This window comes from Ursus maritimus, unplaced genomic scaffold (assembly GCF_017311325.1).
Source record: "Ursus maritimus isolate PB19 unplaced genomic scaffold, ASM1731132v1 scaffold_6, whole genome shotgun sequence".
In the NCBI taxonomy this organism is placed as follows: domain Eukaryota; kingdom Metazoa; phylum Chordata; class Mammalia; order Carnivora; family Ursidae; genus Ursus; species Ursus maritimus.
Window position 1 is genome coordinate 19855902 of NW_024426774.1, and position 5814 is coordinate 19861715.

At 38.9% G+C, this 5814-nt stretch overlaps 1 protein-coding gene across 1 annotated transcript in view; it reads right to left on the reverse strand.

The window, feature by feature from the left end:
* The window catches only part of ASXL2 (ASXL transcriptional regulator 2), a 131684-nt gene that overhangs the window by 121872 nt on the left and 3998 nt on the right, over positions 1-5814 (reverse strand).

Genomic DNA, 5814 nt, shown 5'->3' on the forward strand with positions numbered 1-5814 from the left:
CATTTTTCTCAGAACAAGAGATACCTGACCAGTTTTCCTAGCTAACAATACTGATTATAGTTGACTAACTTTATTCAAATTGTGCTCTCCTGAAAGAACGGGGTCTTCTTTTTTATCTCCAATAAAAAAAGGTGGAAAAAAAAAAAAGACTTAGCACTCGTGCAATAAAGTGAGTTAAGCTCTGCAGATAAAAACAGGTAAAAGTCTTGCCTTCAGGGGCATCTGGCTGGCTTAAGTGGTAGAGCATTCAACTCTTATTCCCAGGGTCATGATTTCAAGCCCCACACTGGGCATGGAGCACACATTAAAAAAAAAAAAAGTCTGTCTTCCACCAGCAGTCTTACTAAAATATAAACTGAATTCCTCTTATTTGTTCACAATAAAACATGTATTTTATTGAAGATACGCCTTTGGGGTGCCTGGGTGGCTCAGTCCTTAAGCGGCTGCCTTTGGCTCGGGGCGTGGTCCCAGTGGGATCAGCCCTGCATTCGGATCCCTGCTCTGCTGGGAGCCTGCTTCTTCCTCTCCCACTCCCCCTGCTTGTGTTCCCTCTCTCACTGGCTGTCTCTCTCTGTCAAACAAATAAATAAAAATCTTAAAAAAAAAAAAAAAAGGAAGATATGCCTTTGAATCTAACATTTTTTAAAATTTACACTCAATTTGGGGTGCCTGGGTGGCTCAGTCAGTTGAGCTGCAAACTCTTGATTTCAGCTCAGATCATGGTCTCAGAGTCCTGGGATAGAGTCCCATTGGGCTCTGCCCGTGCAGGGAGTCTGCTTGAGGTTCTCTCTCTCCCTTGCCCTCTGCCCCCTCCCCCTGCTCATCGGCTTTCACAAATAAATCTTTTTTTAAAAAAAAAAGTATACTCAATTTACAATCTTTAAGTGGGGAAAACAACTCAAAACCTAGAAAAGCACAAACAGTAAAGACTGACAAATCTGTTTACATTACAATTAAAAATATCTGGACAGGAAAAAAAAAAGCCTGTATCAGTCAAATCAAGAAACAAAAATGGAATCGAGAGCTAGAACACGTATGACAAAAAAACTACTTCCTTAAAGACCAGGAAGAAAAACAAAAGGTAAAAGATCTGAACAGACAAGTTTACTGAAAAACATCCAGAGAGTCAATAAGTATAGGAAGTGACTTTATAATTGCAATGTCCAATAATGGCAGCCATTAAACAAATGAGGCTATTTAAACTTAAATTAAAATTAAACAAAATTGAAAATTCAGGGGCTCCTGGGTGGCTCAATCCATTAAGTGTCTGCTTTCAGCTCCAGTCATGATCCCAGAGTCCTGGGTTGAAACCCCACATCACTGAATCATCAGGCTCCCTGCTCAGCAAGCAGTCTGCTTCTCCCTCTCCCCCCACCCCCGCCACTGCTCAAGCTATCTTGTGAGGATTCTCTCAAATAAATAAATAAAATCTTTATTAAAAAAAATATTCAGGGGCACCTGGGTGACTCAGTCAGTTAAGCCTCTGCCGCTGGCTCAGGTCATGATCCCAGGGTCCTGGGATTGAGTCCTGTGTCAGACCCTCCACTTATGGGGGAGCCTACTTCTCCCTCTCCCTATGCCTGCCCCTCTGCCTAGTTGTGCGTCCGTGCTCTCTCTCCCTCTAATAAATAAATACAATCTTTTTTAAGAAAAATTCAAAATTCAGTTCCTTACTCACACTAGCCACATTTGAAGTGCTCAATGGCCTCATACGACTAGCAGCTACTGTGTTGCACAGTACAGATATAGAACATTTCCACTAGGTTCTACTGAACAAAAGAAATGTAAATCAAAGTAGCAAAGAGTAAAGACTGATAAATTCCTTGGAAAAGAGAAAAGTAGGAAAAAACCAGTAACCTTCAAAATTTTGGAGGGGAATATAAATTGGCACAAACTCAAGTTTACAAACTCTTTAACTATTCCATTCACACAAATGCACGTGCACACACACACGCAATGTACATGCATACATACATATTTGCCCACATGCAGATACTGAAGTACTGAAGGAAAAAACCTATAAATGGCCTACACGTCAAAAACTCAAGGACCAATTTTTTTTAAATGATGGTACATCTAAAAACAGTGGACTATTAAGAAAACATTAAAGTGATGAGGCAGATATGTTAAGTCATGACATTAAAAGGCATCCATGATAGGGCGCTGGATGGCTCAGTCAGTTAAACAGCTGCCTTCAGCTCAGGTCATGATCCCAGGGTGTTGGGATCAAGCCTCACATGGTGCTCTCTGCTCAGCAGGGCGCCTGCTTCTCCCTCTCCCTCTCCCTGCCACGCCCCCTGCTTGTGCTCACGCGCACCCACGCTCGCAGGCACGCTCTCTCTCTCTCTGTATCAAATGAATAAATAAAATCTTTAAAAAAAAAAAAAAGGGCATCCATGATATTCATAACTAAAAAACAAGTTGCAGAACTGTATATAAAATATAAATAGGTATACACACATTTATGTATTATCTCCACATACAGGGTTAAAAGTCCAGAAAGCTATATTTGAACTACCAACCATAATTTCAGTATGGTAACTCCATTTGCAATTATTTCAGTATGCAGACTTTCACTTACTCCCATTTTCATTGATCAAGGATTAACTCTTTACACTCTTCTGTTCCATCTTTTTCTAAGAATGAGCCTATATAACTTCAATAGAAACTCAAAGCAAGTAATACTATTGTTTTTAAGTCATATTTGAAGAGTTCTAAAATTTAGGATATCTCTTGTAAAATTTAGTATATCCAATAACCTTTTAAACAACATTACAAACGTGATAAATCAAACTGTACTAAAAGTACTAAAGGGGTGCGCGACCGGCTGTCAGTGGAGCATATGATTCTTGATCTCAGGGTTCTGAGTTCAAGCCTCATGTTGGGTGCAGAGATGACTTAAAAATAAAATCTTTAAAAAAAAAAGAAAAAGAAAAAGAAAAAGAAAAATACTAAATTGCACACTACTATAAACTATGAGGATGGTCTCTGCAACATGGAAGGAAAGACTATAGAACTAGAGGGGCATTCAGAGGTCTCTGGTAAAAAAGACAAGGCAGGTTTTAACAAACCATACTACTCAGTTCCCTGTAGTTTTATCTTCCACACGGTGGTCTCCTTCCAAACAGCTTTTGTAGTGAAAACACCGACAGCAAAATTTCACCAACAGCAAAACTGCACAGCCTTTTAAGAGAAGACAGAATCTGTAGAGGAGGAAATAGCAAGAATTCTGCAAATGGGATGCTATTTTCTCAGCTCCTGTCGGAATTCTAGGAGATGCAGTAGCAGCAGTATGTTTCATAGAAATTTTTAATTTATGTGTTCAAAAAAGATTTTGATTTTTCGTTCAACTAGTTAGTTTGTGGGCTTTTAAAGCAGGCACATAAAAACAGGACAGAAATAAGGGTGAAATGAAAATAATACAAAATTCAAGAAGCAAAGACAGGGTAACTTTAATGTTATGGCAAGAAGGAGGATCAGTCAAGTGAAGAGTGTTACATCAAATCACCTAGCACAAACAGACTTGCAAATAGCAATTTCATGAATGTATCAAGTATCTTACAATTTTATGTCAATTAAACCCCAATAAAGCTGGAATAATAAATATAAATATGCAGTTAGTATTTTGAAAATTATGGATCAGAGCAGTTTCTCAATTTTTAACCCATGATCCCAATGCTTTCTCATTCTATTTTCTATGTATTCCACAAACCAAGATTTTGCCCAGTTTTACCTTCCATAGTCTGTATTATAAAAGCAATAGGGGCGCCTGAGTGGCTCAGTCGTTAAGCGTCTGCCTTCGGCTCAGGGCTTGATCCCAGAGTCCTGGGATCAAGTCCCGCATAGGGCACCTAGGCTGGGAGCCTGCTTCCTCTCCCACTCCCCCTGTCTGTGTTCCCTCTCTCGCTGGCTGTCTGTCAAATGAATAAAATCTTTAATAAATAAATAAGTAAATAAATAAATAAATAAATAACTGCAATAGATGTATTATGTTTTTCCAAAACACATGTTCTCTCCTGGAGATTTTTAATACAACTACAAATACAATACAAATACAGACTAAAAATGACTCTGGACTGGTCAATATATATCCAAAGGGACATAACCAGGCCTGGCTTTTAAGTCTATATTTGTATTTATAATTTATTTTTATTTTTTTAAGGATTTTCTTTATTTATTTGAGAGAGAGAGAGAGCTAGAGAGGACAAGCGGGGGATGAGTAGAAGCAGGCTCACAGCAGAGCAGGAAGCCCTGACGTGGGGCTCAATCCCAGGACCCTGGGATCATGAGCCAAGTGGAAGGTAGCCATCCAGGTGCCCCAGTTATTTTTTTTTTAAGATTTTGTTTATTTGACACAGAGAGAGAGAGAGAGAGCGCACGCGCACATGAACAGAGAGCGGCAGGCAGAGGGAGAGGGAGAAGCAGGCTCCCCGCTGAGCTAGGAGCCCGTTGTGGGGCTCAATGTGGGGCTCGACCCCAGAACCCTGGGATCATGACCCCAGCCGAAGGTAGCTGCTTAACGACTGAGCCACCCAGGCAGCCCTGTATTTATAATTTTTAAGAAAAAAATTACTCAAAATAAAGATTAAGGGTCCTGAAAATTTCTAAGTTAAGACTGGAGCAGAGGGAAAGGGAGAGAATCTTAAGCAGGCTTCACAACTTAGTGTGGGCCTTTCGCAAGGCTTGATCTCACAACCCTGAGATCATAACCTGAGTGAAATCAAGAGTCAGATGCTTTAACCAACTGAGCCACCCAGGCGCACCTATTATACTTTTAGTTACTTTTCATTTTCTATACTTCCTACACAAAGTAATTAGACTCTGATTACTCCTTTAAACAGAAATTTTCTATCCTTCATCTTATTCCCCAAAGTTAAATGACTTTAGGTAAATGACAAAAATAAAAATCTATGTTCATTCAAAATAGTATTAACCGCTAAGGGAAATCTATATAGATAGCATCCTGCCCCCCCAAAAAAAACACCTTCTCGTCAGTCTACAAACCACATGCTAAAGATCTACAAGACACACTGCTGTGCTCCTCACCTGTAACACCCATACTTATTTCACTTCTCATACTCTAACCACCTTATTCCCAAGATATCCAAAAGTACCTCTAATGTACAATCTCTAAGGTCTGCCTCTCTGTCCCTTCCACTTAAAATCACAACAAACTTGTCTTTTTAGGACAATGCCTCCCTAGCTGTGGTCCGTTAACAAGGGAAAAGTCAAAAGAAAAACAGGATCAACAGGATTGTACTATTTCCAAAGCTCTGCTTTATTAAAACAGCTAAACTCCTCAGGGTGTCATTAAATATTTAGATGATACGAGGTTTTATGTTTTCATATTTTGGGGGTTTTTTGCTTGGTTTTGTTTAAAGAATGAGCATAACTTTGCCCCCAATTCTAAAATCAGTGTAATGGTTCTTAAGATTTCTGGCTTACTATTAAGTTTTTCTATTCAAATTGAACCAAACACTATACTACAGATCTAACCCCAAATCATTTCATCACCATCACTGCCATCCTTAAAATTCAAAACATGTGCAACTGTTAACTAAATATTTGAGTAATGATTTTTATAACTAATGTATTTATATAGGGCAAATATAAGATCAGTAGGGAGATGGTCCAGTGTAGTGAATGAGCATTCAAGTTCTGTGGAATCTCAACTCATTATCCCTCTCTTTGGTGTCCCTAGTTATTGGAACCAGTCTATATACTTTAGATTTAATCAGCCTTTTGGCATAATTTTACTATCTTACAGTAATTATGAATTTTATTTTCTTGATTTTTCAGATTGTTTATAATAAC